Source organism: Odontomachus brunneus, unplaced genomic scaffold (assembly GCF_010583005.1).
Source record: "Odontomachus brunneus isolate Ranch 3 - 2012 unplaced genomic scaffold, Obru_v1 Obru_scaffold_010, whole genome shotgun sequence".
Lineage (NCBI taxonomy): Eukaryota > Metazoa > Arthropoda > Insecta > Hymenoptera > Formicidae > Odontomachus > Odontomachus brunneus.
Genome location: NW_022639460.1, coordinates 1,822,229 through 1,842,020, shown reverse-complemented (window position 1 = coordinate 1,842,020; position 19,792 = coordinate 1,822,229). Strand labels below are relative to the sequence as shown.

At 39.7% G+C, this 19,792-nt stretch overlaps 1 protein-coding gene and 1 long non-coding RNA gene across 3 annotated transcripts in view; one reads left to right on the top strand and one right to left on the bottom strand.

The window, feature by feature from the left end:
• LOC116840524 overlaps positions 1-19,792 on the bottom strand; it is a 90,350-nt gene that overhangs the window by 34,406 nt on the left and 36,152 nt on the right. The gene's annotated exons all lie outside the window — the stretch shown is intronic.
• The window catches only part of LOC116840519 (fibroblast growth factor receptor homolog 1-like), an 85,248-nt gene continuing 80,265 nt past the window's right edge, over positions 14,810-19,792 (top strand). The window contains exon 1 of one of the 2 annotated variants that reach the window (XM_032807337.1): positions 14,810-16,081. The gene's annotated coding sequence lies outside the window, so the exon portion shown is untranslated. The remainder of the gene's footprint in view (positions 16,082-19,792) is intronic. The other variant, XM_032807333.1, reaches the window with a different exon arrangement.

Sequence of the window (19,792 nt, the reverse complement as noted above, 5' to 3'; positions counted from 1 at the left end):
CCGTCATACAGGTAATCATGAATAATTTAATCGACTAATGAAATTAATTGTAAATCACCGAATAATCGATCAATCAATCACGAGTAACTTGATTGATAAATTTAGTCGTGATTACATATATAACGATTGATTAATTTTGATTATTGGTTACATCGATTATATTAGTCAATAAAAATTTTATTTGATTAATGCCCAACACTGACGCAAGCTGTCATTATCTAACCCTTCCACTAGTCGTTTGTCTTTGTCAATAATTGACCGATATAATTATTTATTAATCAGTATATAGCTAATCAATCAGATAACTTAATTGATTGATGAAATTACTCATAATGACATGCATGATGATTAATTAACATTGATTATTGATTACGTCGATTATTCACTGAAATTTTAATCGACTAAAACTCAATATTAATGCAAATTCTTGCTATATGATCTGTCTTATTGTTTATTTATCTTTCTTTGTAAGAAAAAAAAACACGTTTTTAGTAGTAATATACTATCTAATAATTAGTAAATCAATAAAAAAATTAATCAACCGTCATACAGGTAATCATAAATAATTTAATCGACTGATGAAATTAATTATAAATCACCGAATAATCAATCAATCACGAATAACTTGATTGATAAAATTAGTCGTGATTACATATATAACGATTGATTAATTTTGATTAGTAAGTGAAGAAAAATCTCTCCGTCGCGGCGAGAACGATCTCAAGTCACGATCGGAAGCGAGGCGTCCTCGCCCTGCGGTTTTCTGCCACGATTTCCGCATGACGATCGCGCGGAAACAGCCTGAAGTGGAGGGAGGAGGGAGCGGTGGAATGAAAAGGAAGGGAGGAGTGATTTCATCTGGCTAGAGTCGTATTCCGGGTGTGGAACATTTAAAATTCACGTCAATATTATCCGGTTCGCGCTTTATCGCGGCGCGCGACGCACGCGGCGAGCGAACGAGGAGAGCACGAGAATAGACGCGATATCTTCGGTTGTTGACCGTCCAACGGCGTTATTCGTCGCCCACGATGGACGGACGATGGATGGACGGACGCGGGCAGCGCACACACCATCAGCCGATGGATCGGTCGGTGCCCACCTCGCAAGTCACATCTCCGTGCGTGGCTTCCGGCCGTACTCGTTGCTTCCTCCCATCGTTAATGACCTGGCCGCGTACTACCACCTAACGTCGTTTACCTTCAGGTGTGGCATCGCGCACGAGCGCCATGGGAAAAACGTGGCGCGCACGTGATCGTCCGCGTACCTAAGCCGGCTGGCTGGCTGGCGTGCCTCTCCCTCTCTCACCCCCTCTCTGTGTGTCTTTCTCTTTCTTAAGAGGAAGCCAGCCGTGCGCCAGATTACACTCGCTCGTCGGCTAATTAATTTACGTTATGTTAAATTACGTTAATGCAGTGGAGGGATTATCCTCTTATCCTGCTTCCTCCCTCTTCTCTACCGCGCGTTTTGCTCGGCCGAGTCGCTCATATCGATTCCCTGCCCCGTTTGTGATCTTTTTCCTCACTCGCTCCTTACATCCTGCAACCGCGTGATGCGGCTTCCTTGCCGGACTTACTTGTAAGTGAGTGCACCTTTTTCTGCCTTCGCGCCTATCGCTCCGCCGAGTTCTGTACTCGGCGTTTTCCGCAGCTTATTTATCGCTGCACGTTCACGATAAAGTTACGATTATTACAGAGTACGGGTGAAGAGTTTGCCGGAGAAGACCCTTGGAACGCCTTCGTCGATTGCCTTGATCACCCGTGAAAAGAGTGTGTGTGTGTGTGTGAAAGAGCGTGTATGAAAGGGAGTGTGTGTATGTGAGAGAGAGTCTATGTAAGAAAGAGAGAGAACATTTCCCGGTTTCGATACCGCTTTCCCCCGTTAATGACCTGTCAACCGCTCAATTCCGCCACTCCCCTCCCTTGCCTCCTGCCTGCCACCACCGACGACACCCATATCGCGTTCAGGTGCATCGCATACGATCATGTGTGTATGTTCGCGCTGGTCCATTGCGCGCGGACGAAAAGGAAATGCAGGAAACGATTTCACGCAACAACGCTCGCGGTTAAAGAGCGACATTCGCTCGTTACAGTTCTCGGAATATTTTCGGAGGAAAAAAATAAAGGGCACGGCGCTGAAAGGCGGAGGCAAATCTCTCTCCGATTAGGTTTCTAGTTACACGAGTTGTCACGAAAGTCCTTCCTCCATTAACCGTCTTCTCTCAGAAAAATAACATTAATATTTTGTTATGGCAACAATATTTTGGCAAGTGATATCTCAATATTTTCTTGCAGTATTACGATCTTCGTATAGTATTAAGATAATTCTCGAAATATTTACGGAAAGAAACAAAGAACGCGATGCTGAGAGATGCGATTTTCTTTGATAACAGCTTAATCACTTTTCTTGTACGAATTATCCCAAAGAGAAAAATAATACTTCCTGTATTGACAGTCTTCTCGGAAAACGACGACGCGGGCTTTGATTTCTGCGTGTGTTCCACGCCACGAATATTATGACTTTGGTGAGGCGATGTGCTCGCCAAAAAGAGTTCAATGGGCGGGAGGAGCTTTTTCACGAGAACGCTACGTGGAATCGCTGTTTGGTCTGTTATGCCACTGCCGAAGACCGCGCTCTTCAAAGAGATATATACGTTGATTCAAAAGAGTTAATAATAAACGCACCTCCCGCGCCCAAACGCACCGGAAGAAACGATTACGCGCGAGAAGAATTGCGAGTAATTAATTATTTTTTCAATTAATTATCGAATTTAATTGTCGATTAATATAAGCCTATTCAATTAAAAATGTTTTAATTAACCACTGAAATCTAATTAAAAATCATTCAATTAACCTTTAATTTGAAGAAATTCAATTAAAAACTGTTGAATTAACGATTAAAACGAGCGAAAATAATTAAAGATTATTTGATTAACGATTAAACATAGTCAATTAAATAACCCCTTAATTATATTGACTATGTTCAATTGTTAATCGAATAATCTTTAATTACTGTCGCTCGTTTTAATCATTAATTCAACAGTTTTAAATTCCTTTAAAATAATCGTTAATTGAATGATTTTTAATTAGATTTCTTGAAGTCAGTGGTTAATTAAAATATTTTCTATTGAATACGCTTATATTAATCGTCAATTAATTAAATTAGAAATTATTTATTCAAATCAATTATTAAATTGAGGTGAATTTGATATTTTTACAATTCTGTTTCAAATAAAATCAACGGACGATTCTTTGATGGAATCGCGATTTGAATAAATCGAGAAGTGCGTCGGTTAATAAAACCCATTGATCCACATTTTACTACACTGTCGTCTGTGCGATTGGAATTCGCGATTGGAATGCGCAATTAGAATTCGCGGATACAGGAGAAGTCACGCTGTGAGAATAAGAGAGCAAAAATTAAACGAGGGAACGCCTACACTTCGCGCCCGCATCATCACAAGATAAAAGTATCAGTCCCGAACGCACGTGCGTAGAGAGAATTTTATAACTGAGGAGTACATTAAAATTTTGCAGTAATATATTATCCTTTCATTTTTTATATGTGCTACTTGGAAACTGTAGGGTGCTATTGAAAAATTTGCTGTTTTACTCTGTAAGAAATTTGCTATGTTACTTAACAAGATAGATCTTACTAGCAATCTTGATCTATTAAAAACATATATGACACAATTGAAAAGAATTTATATGAAAAAGAACTGTAATATTTTCTCCGTGTATCTAATCCTGAAAATTCTTACTGCTTTGCTCTTCGAATACGAATATTTAAATTTTCAACGTACATGCAAAAAAAGGATTAGCCTCAAGAGCTAAAATATAACAGCTAAGAACATGTCATTGAAATAAGCAGAATTAATGTCGTTACTACTACACTGAGAGAAAAATATATCTAGTAATTAATAAGTATTTACAAGTATTTATTTTTGGTGGATACACTATTTATTCAAATCTAAATTCTATTATTTAAATAGAACAAACAAGTGCTTTCATGAAAAACTTGGATTTTATCAAGATTTAAAGAAATGTATATTTTATTATTTAAAAAATATTTTGTTTAGTACCCACCAAATAAATATTTACTATTTCTTAGATATTTTTGTTTCTCAGTGTGAATATAGAAGGTTTCCATTATTATCAATTCGGTTTTCACTTAAATTGCACTTTATGCCCGTCGAAAACGTAAAATTGACGAGACTGCTAATTAATCACGTCACCGTAACAACGAACCGTAGACGACACGAAAAAAGAAATCTCAACAATTCGATCGCAGATTGTTAACTTTGGCGCAAACACAAAATGTCTTTCGTACTTACATAATCACGCTGTTCGATCCTTGTGGCGATTTCACGTTCACCGGAAGCGCGGTAATTTTCCCCGTGCAATGGCGTTGGTTTCAAGTCGCTACGACGTCCACAAGTGGAGTTATTCACAATTATATCGATCCGCGCTCTAGATCTTTCGGCGAAAAAGACGCGACGAGTGAAAGGAATGCGGAGCGCGGCTATCTCTCTCTCTCTCTCTCTCTTTCTCTCCCGGCGAGTCACTTACTACTGTACGCGACGGCACGCGGTGGTACGACTCATTGCCCTCCCCTCCTCCCCCCATCCTACGGACTCAGATAAGCAGACTCCGCCCACTTTCTCGGCGCGGTCATTCACCTCACTTTAGCACACATCGCGCCGACGCCAGAGCAAGTACACGCATCCGTGTTAGACATGCATGCAGCGAGGTTTCAAACGTTTATAACACGCGAAATAAATCGAGATAAATCGAGGTAGCGATATAAAATAAAAAGGAATCTCCTTGGCACGCGTCTATACTGCTCTTTCATCGTTCAGTTGAAAGAGTCGAGTGTTTTAATCGATTGAAGCGAATACGGTGGTTGAAATTGCGAGTAATTAATTACCTTTTCAATTAATTGTTGAATTTAATTAACGATTAATATAAGCCTATTTAATTAAAAATATTTTAATTAATCACTGACTTCAAGAAATCTGATTGAAAATCATTCAATTAACGATTGAACATATAATTAAGGTAATGTAAGTTAATGTAATTAAGGGTTATTTAATTGACAATTAATATAAGCAAATTTAATCGAAAGGCACAGTAAGACGATTGACCAATTGATATGTGTGTGTGTCAATCAAAATTAGTAGTTATTTACATTGCTCATGGTAACCAACCGAGCTGAATATATGCTTACATATATATATATATATATATATATATATATATATATATATATATATTGCTTATATTAATTGTTAATTAAATAACCCTTAATTACATTGACTATGTTCAATCGTTAATTGAATAATCTTTAATTATTTTCGCTCGTTTTAATCGTTAATTCAACAGTTTTTAATTGCATTCCTTCAAATCAATCGTTAATTGAATGATTTTTAGATTTCTTGAAGTCAGTGGTTAATTAAAATATTTTCAATTAAACTTATAGGCTTATATTAATCGTCAATTAATTAAATTAGAAATTATTTACTTAAATCAATTATTAAATTGAGGCGAATTTAATTGATATTTTTACAACTCTGCGCACGATTCGTGTTCTCTCTCGATGACACGAACGCTCGCCATTATGAATCTCGACGTTTCCAAAGGCAATTTGGAAATCCGTTCGATCTCTTCTCGCCTTCCACATGCCAAGAAAACATCTTTCAAGCGCATTGCGCAAGCAGCAATTTCCGCGTCTCAGGGTGACGCAAACGCCACTTTATCCAAATTTGTACACATTCGCTGTTCTACGGCGAAAATCGTCGAGATTGGCGCGGCCGGATTTAGGAAGCGATTATTCACGGTGGAATTTACTCGGCCGGAAAACAATGTTCTAAATTTACGCGACGATTTCCTCGTTGACTGGTCGTCCAAGCGGAGCCGCTGTGATAGACTCTACGTTACGTTCTCCTTATGTTCGTCTCTGTTAGATCATACTCTTTTAAAGTGAATCAGTAAATATTTCTGAGTTAATCATCAGTAAGAGGAGTATAAGCACCGAATATAAGTCGAGTATATTGCACCGAACCGTATAAGCAGTGAACATTTACCGAAATTCTTTCAGTGGAAATACTCCCACTTTACTGCTCCATCTTATACCTCAATGATTTTATAAGTGAGATTTTACCGCAAAACCTATACTGAAGAAAAACATGCTTGAAAATTATTTGTGGCATGTAAATTTTACTAATAGAAAAAAATAAATTTTATTTCTCAGGGGTAGGGGGGGGGGGATAAACTTTACTTCATTGAAATAAACTTTGTATCCCACAAATCAATTTTCTAGTAAATTTTTTCTTAGTCACATATGTTGTATGATGCGTCAAGTCCAATTTTCTACTCTGTAAAATATAATCGGTGTATTCTTCCCTGAAATGCAATACTTATAACTGGGCGGTTCAGTTATATTATCGGTGCATTCCCAGTGGGATGATACGGAAAAAATTAATAATGAACAAGCGGCCTGTTTTATTGAGCTGTCGTTAAAGAAAACTAATCTGTTGTTAAAAAAAAGAGATAAAAATTAACGAAAGTCTATTAAAAATTCGCCTCAATTAATAATTGATTTAAGTAAATAATTTCTAATTTAATTAATTGACGATTAATATAAGCCTATAAGTTCAATTGAAAATATTTTAATTAACCACTGACTTCAAGAAATCTAAAAATCATTCAATTAACGATTGATTTGAAGGAATGCAATTAAAAACTGTTGAATTAACGATTAAAACGAGCGAAAATAATTAAAGATTATTCAATTAACGATTGAACATAGTCAATGTAATTAAGGGTTATTTAATTGACAATTAATATAAGCAATATATATATATATATATATATATATATATATATGTAAGCATATATTCAGCTCGGTTGGTTACCATGAGCAATGTAAATAACTACTAATTGACGTTGTATGATGCGTCAAGTCCAATTTTCTACTCTGTAAAATATAATCGGTGTATTCTTCCCTGAAATGCTATACTTATAACTGGGCGGTTCAGTTATATTATCGGTGCATTCCCAGTGGGATGATACGGAAAAAATTAATAATGAACAAGCGGCCTGTTTTATTGAGCTGTCGTTAAAGAAAACTAATCTGTTGTTAAAAAAAAGAGATAAAAATTAACGGAAGTCTCGTCTCGAGGAGCTGGTGTTCCCGCGAAGAGCCGCGAGACAATTCATGGTTCTCGCTCGACGACAACCGGGAGGACTGACTCTCTCACGAGGAGAGTCGCGACGAAAGATTTTCCCTCGTTCCCCTCGAGCCCCTGCGCGCTTCTTCACGGCTCACCCCGAACAGTGATGGCTCTATCGCGGAATGAACCGAACGCCGTTTAGCATTTCAATGAAAACTATTCCTCGAGCAGATTCGGCGAGACAGAATGAAAAATAATGTATAAATATTTGCGTCGTCGAATTTGTCTCGGCGACAGTGAGAAGAAATATTTAACATGAAAAAGCAATTCGGGGTAATTAAATTCAACGAAGAAGAGTTACATGCGCGTCAAGCGCGATTATTTTTATCTCTTCAACGGAGAATTATACATTTTATGTGTACGTTACCGTCGCAGCTCGTATACACAAGATGTCTCGGGAATAGGCGGCTAAACTTTAAGAGAGAATATTCTATTTATTGTAAAGATAAAAAAAGATTCATGTCACCCCTATAAATCCGAAGACATTTCTTGCTATAAATGTTTTCTTTGTCAACAAATATGAATTTCTTTCTTTCTTTATTGTTGAATATAAAACGTGCTCTTGAAGTTTCATTAACGCTATTTTAACTCTTACACAAGGTTGATAATCTTTCTAATTATCACGATTTATACTCATTCCAATTCGATCTATTTGATAACAAATATTAATATTAAAAAAAAAAAAATAAAAAGGGAGAAGATATTTAATATATCCTAGTATTAATGATAAGTATTACATATTGTCGTCGTGTTACTTTGACTATTCTACGTTGAGTTCATATTGAGCATTTCTAAGTGTTAAATAATATATGTTACATTTTTGTGTTGATTTTTTATACATTATTTATGCTATTTGTTTATATATTTGCGTCGCGTTACATTAGCACATAAATTAGAGTGGATGAGTTGAAATATGTAAAGTGTATTAATTTTAACACCAAATTTTTTACAATGTATGAACCAAAATTATATTTATGTCTAAGGGACTTTGCAAATCGACTGATTGCTTCCAAATTACATGCCGCCTATCTATCTTTTCGGGACGATAAACAGAATATGCTCTTAAAGTTTGGTCGCTCGCTTCTGAAACTCCCTCTCTTTCTCTCTTTCTGCATATATATCATGATATTAGATAAATATTATAAATCTTATCATGCAAGCCTCTTTCTCTGCACGTTCGTCGGTTTCCTCATCGGACCTTGAAAAAACAGGGACTTCCGACGGCGTTCCCATACGTGGAACCGAGCTACCTTGCTGGGAGATCGGGGGAAGCTGCGAGTCGTCGAAAAAGAGAGAGACATCGGCAGGAACGCGAAGCCGAGAGCAGCGGGAATAATAATTCCGTCAACCGCGCTCGTTTCCTCCGCTCCCTCGGTACAACTTCGCACCTTCTTCGTGCCTCATAACTCGCACTTCGTCGTCTCGCATCACGCCCGTTCGAAGGGAGCCACGAGAGAGAAAGAGAGTGAGAGAGGGTGGGTGGAAGAGAGGGAGAGAGACACCGGGCTCCTTTTCTCCGTTAAATCAAAAATACTTCTCCGAATTCCCCCGAATGTGTCTAAGCGCGCGCCTCCTCCCACGCGATTTTCGTCGCGACTAAAAATACGTGTTCTCGTAAAAAGAACGTTATTTCCTACGTTATCCGATATTAGTCTGCGGCTATGTTGAATCGCGGTCGGTTAACCGCGCGTGTCGTTACCTCGTCGATGGTAGCATGAGAACCGCAAGTTCCAACCATCCATTCACCCATCCATCCATCCATCCAACCAACCAACCAGCGCAACTTGCATTCCACGGGAGCGCGCGTGCGGTTCCCCGTTCTCGTATCCTCGTCGTCGACGACGATGTCGCGCGCGACTCTCGCGTTACCGGACTATTTATACGTACGAGCAGCTAATTCGTTTCCCCCTCGCGCGTTCACCTCGCGGCGGTCGGAGCCCGCGGCGGCGATGGTGGATTTAAGGTGTTTTCGATCAGTGACAGCGAGACGAGCGAGCAGCGCGAGGCCGACCGCCTGACAGGCAGAAGCACGCGTCCTATCGTTCGCCAGCATCTACCGACACGTACTAATTAGCCCGGATAATCCACCGTGAATAACGATCTGTCCTCTTGTACGAACAAAACGTGCGAGTTCAGATAACGATCTTACAGGGGACGATATGCATATAGAAACTCGCGATCGATATCCATCGAAACTACCAATCTTGCTCTATCTTTCTCTTTCTCTCTTTTTCCTCTCTCCATCTCTCTCTCTCTTTCTCTTTTTCTATATATATCCCTCTCCTTCTCTCTCTCTCTCTGCGATTTGTTAAGTGTACACATGCGTCGTCTTCTAATTTCTATACCATGCTTTTTCCGCATTTTGACTACTATTCAGTTGTATATTGTGACATTACGCAAGAATTTAACTCGAAGTGACAAATATCTCAATTCTTGTGCGCGATTTATACATCGACCAAGACGTAATCATATTTCTCCGTTTCGCCAGCAGGAAAAACGACTCGCTATCGAGCATAGAAAACTATATAACAAGAGATGTTTCCTTTTTACAATTTTGCAAATACAATCTCTCTCATATCACTTTGCTTTTCCTTTTCTCCGTCTGCTACAATTTGACTTACCCGAGTCACGAGCTGCAGGATTGTCGCACAGAGCTATTTAACGAATCGCTTATACTTCTTGCATCAAAACTCTGGAATGTCCTGTCTGACAAGTAAACCTACCCAAAAGATATACTCCGATTTCTTTCTAATTTAGTACAAATGTAGAAGTATAAAAAATATTTAGGTCTTTTTTTCACAAGTAAACCTACCCAAAAGATATATTCCGATTTATTTCTAATTTGGTACAAATGTAGAAGTATAAAAAATATTTAGGTCTTTTTTTTCATTTTGGCCTATTTTGAGTTTCACGGGCAGTTTATAGCTTTTTAATATTCTCACTCCTATCATCCACAAATACAAAAAAATGCATAAAAAATAAAATTTAATACAAGATATAGTTAAATAATTTTAACAAAATCGGCACAGCTAAGACACGAACCATTCCAAATTTCTTCAGCCGAGATTCCAATCGAAATATTTTAAATCTGTGTAAAATTAGTCAAAAATGATTCGAATCTCGGCCAAACCGAGAAAGAGAGAGAGAAATCTGGAAATTTTAATTAAAATTTTAACAAAATCGACATAGCTAAGACATGAATCATTCTAAATTTCTTTTTTTTTTAACCGAGATTCCAACCGAAATATTTTAAATCTGTGTTAAATTAGTCAAAAAAAAAAAAATGTTAATAGTACCCACCCAAAAAATATTTATTAATTTTTTTAATGCAAAATCACGAATAATTTCATCGATCTATAAAATCACAAGTCATTTATTGGCAAAATTAATTATCAATCAAATTCGGACATTGCTTTATTACACATTGATTAATAATTAATTTCATCAATCAAATAAATTATTCGTCATTAAATATATGACGACTAATTAATTTTATTAATTTAGACTAAAATTTATTTTACTTAAGGAAAATTTTCACTGATTAATACTCAACACTGTTGTCAAACAATATTGTCGTCCTATTTTTTAAATATTCGCACCAATTGTGATCGGCTTTCATTGGTTTTCTCTCTTTCTCGCTCTTCCTTCTGTTGTATACCCAAGAGCCATGTTTATATAGTTTTTGTTTGGTGCAGAAAATAATGAATCTTTTAACGGTTCTCTCTCTCTTTCTGTCCGAGAAAAAACGAGTCGCACCTTGATGAACGAGATTTACTTCGTCGCTGGGCGCAAGAGGTAAATTCACGCGGCGCGTGGATGCGACTCCGCTGTAACCCGAAAGGGTCGAAAGGGGAACGTTCTTTTACGGGGCACCATAAAGATTTATATTTAGACGGTACGTGACGCTACAAAGACCCTCGGCTTTCAGGCTGTCCCAGATAAATTTTTAGATGCGCTCGCGCGACCACTTAGCATTAAACTATAAAAATAAGATCGATGAATCATCAAGATGAGTTACGGCGCTCACGCGGGAGACGAACGAGCGTTAACACGGCGCGACTCGCGAGTTATTTTGCGGCGGCGCGTGTTCCATTAACGACAACAACATCGCTTAAATACAATGTTGGGCGCCAATTAATTAAAATTTCATTTCATTAAAATAATCTGTGAATCGATAATCAAAACTAATCAATCGTCATAAATGTAATTTGCGAGTAATTTAATCAATGAATTAATTATTAATCAATGTACAATCAATTAAAGTTTGATTAATATTTAATCTCATCAGTCGATTCAATTATTCGTTATTATCCAAATAGATAATCATAAGTGAAACTAATATATCATTATCTATATCATTCACGAAAAAAAAAATTTCACTACTATGGCTAATCATGATTTGATGAAAATATATTTGTTGCTATAACTAAAAACGTGCAGCTGCAACTAAAATTTTCCGTTATGTTTCTATTTCTTTATTCTTATGTGATAAATATAAGTGCTGTATGAACTCATGAAGAACTCGACAAATCAATCAATAAAATCGCTGCCAAATTTATGTACCTGGACTATCTGGACTATACACAATATATGACGATTGATTAATTTTGATTATCGTTTTGCCGATTATTTGAGTCGAATCGACTTTTAGTCAATTAATGCTCAACATTGGAAGCGCGTCGAGGTATCAGAAATTCGATTTATATCTGGATATATATGATAACTGATCAATTTTGATTTAGCGATTATTGGAAGCAAATCTCAACTTTTATCCGATTAATGCTCATAAATGATCATCTCCGCGAAGACTAGTTCTTTTTCGAAAGCGGCGAAGTATCGGCAATCGGATTTATCGCGAGAGTGTGTGCGACACGACGAATATGGAGTTAAGTAAATAAATGTCTCGTGGACTAGAGCGCGAGACACGACGGGCACAATACGACGACGACGACGATGACGACGACGCGCGTCCTCTCTGCACGAGCGGCGAGCGTAAATTAGCACGGCTGGCGATCGCCACGAGCGAGTTTCATTAATTCGACTGGATAATAATAGGTATCCGCGAGGTCTGCGGGTCGTTACGATTAGGCGAGTCATCGTGGGCTTTCTATAAATAACGGCCGGAGACAGACATCGCCAGGGGGTGGAAAAGGGAGACACGGGCAGAGCGGGAAGGGAGCGAGAAAAAGAGAAGGGTGTGAGAGCGAAAGAGAGAGAGAGAGAGAGAGAGAGAGAGAGAGAAAGAGAGGGGGAGAAAGAGTGAAAGACAGAGAAATAGAGAAGGCTGGTAATCTCGACAGTTCCACCACCGTTCGTTTCACCGTCGTTCATGGTGTGTTGGGTATCCCGAGGGAAACGAAAAGGTGGTCGACGATAGCGACACATGTCCCGAATGTGTTCCGGACACACAGTAGCACAGGGGGAACGAAAGAAAAATAGGGCTGGTTTCTGTGGTCGTGCCGGCGCGTTGAGATTACCTGCGAGAGATGACGACGACTTACGCCACCACCGGGATTATGTTAACAGGCTGCAAAAAAGTTCACCCAAACCTTAACCCAAAACAGCACATTTTCGCATTCGACTTCTTCCGGTATTCCGCTTTCAGGCATTCAATATCGGAAGAGAGAATTATCGTTTTTCCGAAGCATTCATTCTATCCCTTGAGTACACATGTCAAAGTGGTCTGATCTGTCCGTTTGTCCTTTCGCATTTTGTTACAAAGAAGGAAGTGGTAGATCAGTTTCACGCAATTTTGTTCCCGGTTAAATTTGAGTGGCGAACCTGCTCGAGAGAGGAAATGGCCTGATATCGAATATCTGCGCGGGAAAAGTGCTGTTGCATCAATGGAATTGGCCAACAGTGCTGTAATTCGAGTAAATCCTCTCGATTTAATAGTAATATTGTTAAAACCAGTACATTGTTCACGAAAAAAAATTTCACTACCGCGGCTAATCATGATTTGGTGAAAATATATTTATTACTGTAACTAAAAATTCGCTGCTGCGACTAAAACTTTTGTTACTACATCGCTTTCACAACTAAAGATATGTCCATTGGAAACTTTACGTATCTCTAAGTTGACGAGATTACGTTATCAATGTTATTAACGAGATTAACGTTATTAACCTTTAGACTGCCGGGAAAGTCACTTTTGTGATGATTGCACCAATCTCAAAATTCTGTGCTATGTGTATGTTACTTTTATAGAAAAGTTTTTGAGAAAAAAAATCACTTTTTAATGAAAAAATATCGGCAGCCTAAAGGTTAACGAGATTCAGCTACCATACACAGGTTCTCGCACACTCATAAAAAAAATATGATAATGACAAGTACTTTTTATACTTTGTAATTTGTTGAATTTTGTATTGCTTTATTTTATGTTGTTATTTAGCAAAAGTTATCTTTTTATAAATAAGACAATTTGTTAAATACAAAATTTATTATTTAATACGTAAGACTGTTTATTACAGTTTATTTTCTCCAGCAAAGAAGAAAATACTATTTCCACAACTATCTTTTCAAGCTGTTTTCCACGTTATTTAATAAAGATTATCCTTCATGAGTAAAATAATTTATTACATATGAAAGTCACTTTTTAACAAGGTTATTTATTATAGCTTGTCATATTCAACAAGAAAATAATGAAAGGTTCTCGTTTGTATCTCGTGTGTCTGGTTGCGTAATAAGAAAAAAGAGAGAAAATCACTTTCAATTAATCGACGGCAACCTTCTGATCGGCATACGAGCGCATGAAAAACGCGGAGAACTCTCGTCCCCGCGTTCACGTCTCGGAATGGCGCGAAAACTGCATCGCGTGCGCGCACGTGTGCGAGGCGAGGCGACGCGCAACGCATCGCAACGAAGAAGCGCACGAGCAGCAGCAGCAGCAGCAGCAGCAGCAGCAGCAGCAGCAGCAGCAGCAGCAGCAGCAGCAGCAGCAGCAGCAGCAGCAGCAGCAGCAGCAGCAGCAGCAGCAGCAGCAGCAGCAGCAGCAGCAGCAGCAGCAGCAGCAGCAGCAGCAGCAGCAGCAGCAGCAGCAGCAGCAGCAGCAGCAGCAGCAGCAGCAGCAGCAGCAGCAGCAGCAGCAGCAGCAGCAGCAGCAGCAGCAGCAGCAGCAGCAGCAGCAGCAGCAGCAGCAGCAGCAGCAGCAGCAGCAGCAGCAGCAGCAGCAGCAGCAGCAGCAGCAGCAGCAGCAGCAGCAGCAGCAGCAGCAGCAGCAGCAGCAGCAGCAGCAGCAGCAGCAGCAGCAGCAGCAGCAGCAGCAGCAGCAGCAGCAGCAGCAGCAGCAGCAGCAGCAGCAGCAGCAGCAGCAGCAGCAGCAGCAGCAGCAGCAGCAGCAGCAGCAGCAGCAGCAGCAGCAGCAGCAGCAGCAGCAGCAGCAGCAGCAGCAGCAGCAGCAGCAGCAGCAGCAGCAGCAGCAGCAGCAGCAGCAGCAGCAGCAGCAACAACAACGACGACGGCGGCGGTGGTGGCAGCAATAGTGCTGGTGGTGGTGGAGTAGGATGAGGATGTGGAGGTGGTGGACGGTTGGAGGAGGAGGGGAGGAAAGGACGGACGGCGAGGAGACGCGCTCGGCGTTAGAAAGGGAGCGAGAGGGATCGAAGGTACACCGTGCCGACGGAGTGGGGCTCCGAGTTTCGCCGGCGATCCCATGGCGGTGTAGTGGGGACGCGAGAGACGACTAACCACGAGGGGTTGCGGAGGGAACGAGCGCGCGGACGAGCGGTTATTTCAAGCGACGGCTCTTCTGGCACTTCGCCCCGAGCTTTCCTCCTCGTGCTGCACATCCTCCTCTCTCGGGCCCGCGAGTAGTGCCAGAGTCCCGTCAGTGTCGCCGCCGCGACGACGGCAGCCTCCTCGACGAGACGACAGACCAGAGGGACAGAGAAAGAGAGAGAGAGATAGAGAGAGAAAGCAAGAGCCAGTCAGAGCGCAGCGAGTATCGCGAGTGGCCGGCCGGAAGGACGGACGCGTGTTTTCGGAGCGATCTGTTTTGACGGCGACACGCGCTCGTTGTCAGGAAGCCGCTACCGGAGGGGTCGGTCGGTCGATCGATCGATCGATCCTGCGCGCGTAATTTCGAACTTCAGTGACACGCGGCAGTGACGATCAAGCCGGCGAAACGGCTTCGAGGGTGTGACAGTCTTGGTGTGTCTCAGTGAATGGACCTTGCGTGCACGGTGATAAGATCGGGGAGAGCCGCGAGAACCGGAGGAACGTTGTGTACGGGAATTTCATACGAGAGAAAGAGGAAAACAGGGGAAGACTTCGAAGGAGAGAGTACCGTCGCCGGGAAATCGCGCGAGTTCCGAGTGGACGGAAGCGAGGGGAAACCTTGGAGAGACTGGAGGATGGAAGCCGCGTGGAAAAGAGCGAAGGAGGATCTATAACGACGCGCCGCCGTCGCCGCCGACCGGCCTGAAATAACAGCGGGAATACGTGCACAGTGAATCAGCTCTCGTTCGTTCGGTCGTTCGTTAGTTCGTTCGTTTCGTGGTGCAGCGCGACTCTCCTCTTGGAGCAGTGACTGGAGCGAAGGGAGCTTCGTTCAAGCCACCCCTCTTCTGTACCTGTGAACTCTGCGTTGATCTCGGGGTTCAGTGCGCGCGATCAACGACACAGGCTCTATCCAGAGAGAGAGAGAGAGAGAGAGAGAGAGAGAGAGAGAGAGAGGACCCGGGGGTTCCCGAGAGAGATTGGGAGAGAGGAGAAAGAGCGGATTGAGAAAAGCCAGAAACGCCAGAGGCACGTCGGCGACGAGGGAGAGGAAGGCGACGTGAAGAAGGGACAAGAGGGGTGTTTTCGAGCCGGAGGAGACTTTCTCGGAAAGGAGTTCGCGAGCGTGGCAATATCGTGAGTACAACACTGGCTGCTACGTATACTTGTAGATAAAGACGCAGACGTGGAGCGGACGGACGTGGGCGGGCCATTAATCAGACTTGGAAAGCTGAATTGGACCAAGAGTGTCTCACGTCGTCGGGTGAAAATTACCGCCCGCTCGCGTCTGCCCGCGATCTCATCACCACCGTGCAATTCCCATCCCATTGCCGAGAATCCTCGTTTCCCGTCGCGCTTTCTCCCCGAAATAGGTGCAAGACTCGAAAAGTATCAATGCCCGAACCCGATCCTAAACATTGTTTTCATTCTAAATTTCTTGGAGCGAAGCTTCATTCTAAGGCAAGGTGACAATCAAATCACACTAATTTGAGTGATTTCTTCACATAAAGTAAATTCTCCGCTCTGAGTTGTTAAGTAAAAATCTTCACTCGAAATTGAATACTCTCTAAATCTTTTAGAGAGAAAAGTAAAGTGACAGTAAATTCACTCGAATTCGAGTTATTTTCCACTCTCTGAATCGTTAATGTTTTCACTCGAAGAGAGCGAATCATTTTACCGCCAGGGGAACTTTATTCCACGTTTATTCCGATCGATTGAAACATCCGTTTATATGAAGCCAGAATCTATTACGATCTTCAATGAAATACTCATTCTTGTGATATCGAGTAACGGTATTTCCGCCTCGAGTGAAAATACTACCACTTTTCACTCCATGAAATTTAGAGAGTTGGTTTTTAAATATGAATATATTTAAATTTCTAACATAAAAATATACATATATTGAACATATATATGTATTCGATGTTAAAATTTTAAATATTCAGAAACCAAAATTACAAAAATGGCTAGAATAAAGTGTACATCCAAGAATTGATACTCATGTAAATTTGGCAATAACTTTATCAGATTATTTATAAAGAGTGCGTCCCTTATAAGCAGATTATATGACACTAATATCTTTCACATAGAATGACAAAGCAAAGATACGAAAGAAATAAAAAAAAAATTACTAAAGTTTGCACCAAACGATATGCCATGTAAAATATAATACAAAAATCTGAGTGCAACGTTTAATATATTTCTCGCTGCGTCAATATGACAAATTTACACTATTACATATAATTTACATTATTACATTACAAATAAACTCAATGATTAATTATACATTTGCTTTATAAATATATTAATAATTATTAATGTATCAATAAGATTATTAATAATTAAAAAAAAATTGTAAAGTTCCCATCATCAATTAGTTTGTGATAATCGTGAAAGTCTATCTGGCTCCGAAATCTTGCTCAGATAGACTTGAACTCTATTTTTTGAAACTACGTTTATCAGATAGATATACTAGATTATATTGTGACTATTAAATTTACATCATATATAGTGATGTAAATTGTTTTATATTTATTTAGCTATGAATTTACTTAAAATTGCATTCATATTATATTTTGCATGATATATTGTTTTGAACAAAGTTTGGTTTTTTTTTTTGTGTCTTTTTTGTATTTCTATTTTGCCATTCTATATGAGATTAACATTCTATGTGAGTGCCATATATTCATAAGAGACGCAACCTTTAAAAAGCGATTAGTGTGTGTGAAGCTGTTGCCAAATTTACACCTGTTTGGGTGAAAGACTGCGTAGACGCGCAAATTAGAACGATATTGACCCTGTAATGATCTCATTTTCGCGGATATATATATAAGATAGACAAAAATTCTCTAAATTTTAATGTAGAGATATTCAACGTAAGATTCTCATTCCCGATGACGCTCGCGTTTTCTTCGAAAGTGCTGGTCGATTGCGTGAGTCACTTTGCGTAGACGCGGAAATTGGATCAATATTAATTGACTGATTATCTCATTGTCACGAACTACATTTCCTTCAAATAGACAAATGCTCGTTAAACTTTAACTTCAATACGGAGAAAAAAATTGGTTGAATTTTCTTAGAGATGACAATGATGCAAGGAAACATGTTTTGCTTGAAGGAGACAGTTCTTATGAACCAAATTCCATTCTTAACAACCGAAAATTCTATTTCCTTTAACCAACACGCAGTCAGTTGTATTATTTTCATGTTAATTCGGCTAATTTTTTTTCTTTGTAAACGTGAAAATATGATTGAAAAAAGTCAAAAATATGCTGCAAATCGCTGTAAATAATTTGAGTCACAGGTTATTTTAAGAGACATATAATAATGTTTAAACGTGATAAATGATGCGACGTAAAACGATAAGGAATACGTGAAAAGAGATTTAGCCAAAATAATAAACTTGAATTAGCGGTATAGTTACGGGAAATCAAAGAAAATCTTTAAAGCGATACACTCGCTGGAGTGAAATTTCTTGGAGTGGAATCTCACTCGAAACGAGTAAGAAGTGGCAGCATTTTCATTATCGGAACGATAGAGAAAATACTGCCACTTGAAATCGCAAGAGTGACTGTTTCACTCGAGCTTAGAGTGGATTCTGACTCTGTACGAGCTAATATTTCAATCGACCAGAGCGAATGTTCTTCTGTGGCATGCATCAAATGCATTCTTCAGTTTTGAGTCAAAATATTCACTCGGTGGTTCAGAGTGGAGCATTCACGCCATATGAGTAAAGAATCACTCGATTACGACTCGGTGTCCACTCCGTTTTTCACTCCAAGAAATTTGAAGACTACCAGTTGAGTTTTACTTTCTCGATGCGATAAATATGACATAATGATTCACAGAAAAAAGGACATTCTTGTTGCTATTACATAGCGTTAAACAGAGATAAGTTACTTGTCAGAATATATTTTATAACTCAACGAAGGAAAACCTATTCTTATTATTCAAAAATAATCATGAATATGAAGGGGAAGGGAAAGTACAAAACATTGAATGGAGAATATGATGTTTTTAAATGTCGGAATAAGATATCATTGTCACCAAAATAATTACACTATACTTCTTATAAGATTGTTGTAATATTAAAATAAAATTATAACATTAATGAAATTCAAGACCTTAAAATTCTTCTAAAGAGATTATATGTCGTTACTCATATATAAAAATAATTCGTTAATTTGAGTATAATTTGAGTTAGTTTTAGATAGATAGACAAATAGATAGATAGATAGGGAGAGAGAGGGAGAAACTATACATAACATACAGTTAAAAACACATTTTCAGTCCGATATATCTCAGTGCTATCTGTTAATGAGAATTACATCAAAATAATAAGAACGAGTTTTTCTTCGTTGAATCACACAAGATATATCCTTGCAAGTAACTTACCTTCGTTTAACGCTACGTGATCTCCTTATTAGAAGATTAATACGTCAGAAATAAAGGTATCTTCCAAACAAGAATGTCCCTTTTGTTTGCATAGACACCCGGGCCTGATATAACGCGAATGGACGCGTTATGGACGTGTTCCGGCTACGCAATCGCGGAAATGCATGAAGATGCATGTGCGTCATCGAAAGGTAGCCAGGTCGGGGCAATGACGCGCGCGATATCGATAGATTTTGCCGGGTTGTAACCCGCATGTACGGCGCGCGCATGTACGATCCGCGAAGACATCGTTCGGGAATGCAGCTTTAATTGGTATTGCGTCGTTGGACGATTAAGCGGATCCGTGCCATTTATTTCCCGATGCGATCGATCACGTCTTGCAGTACGCACTCGCTGCTCTCTCTCTCTCTCTCTCTCTCTCTCTCTCTCTCTCTCTCTCTCTCTCTCTCTCTC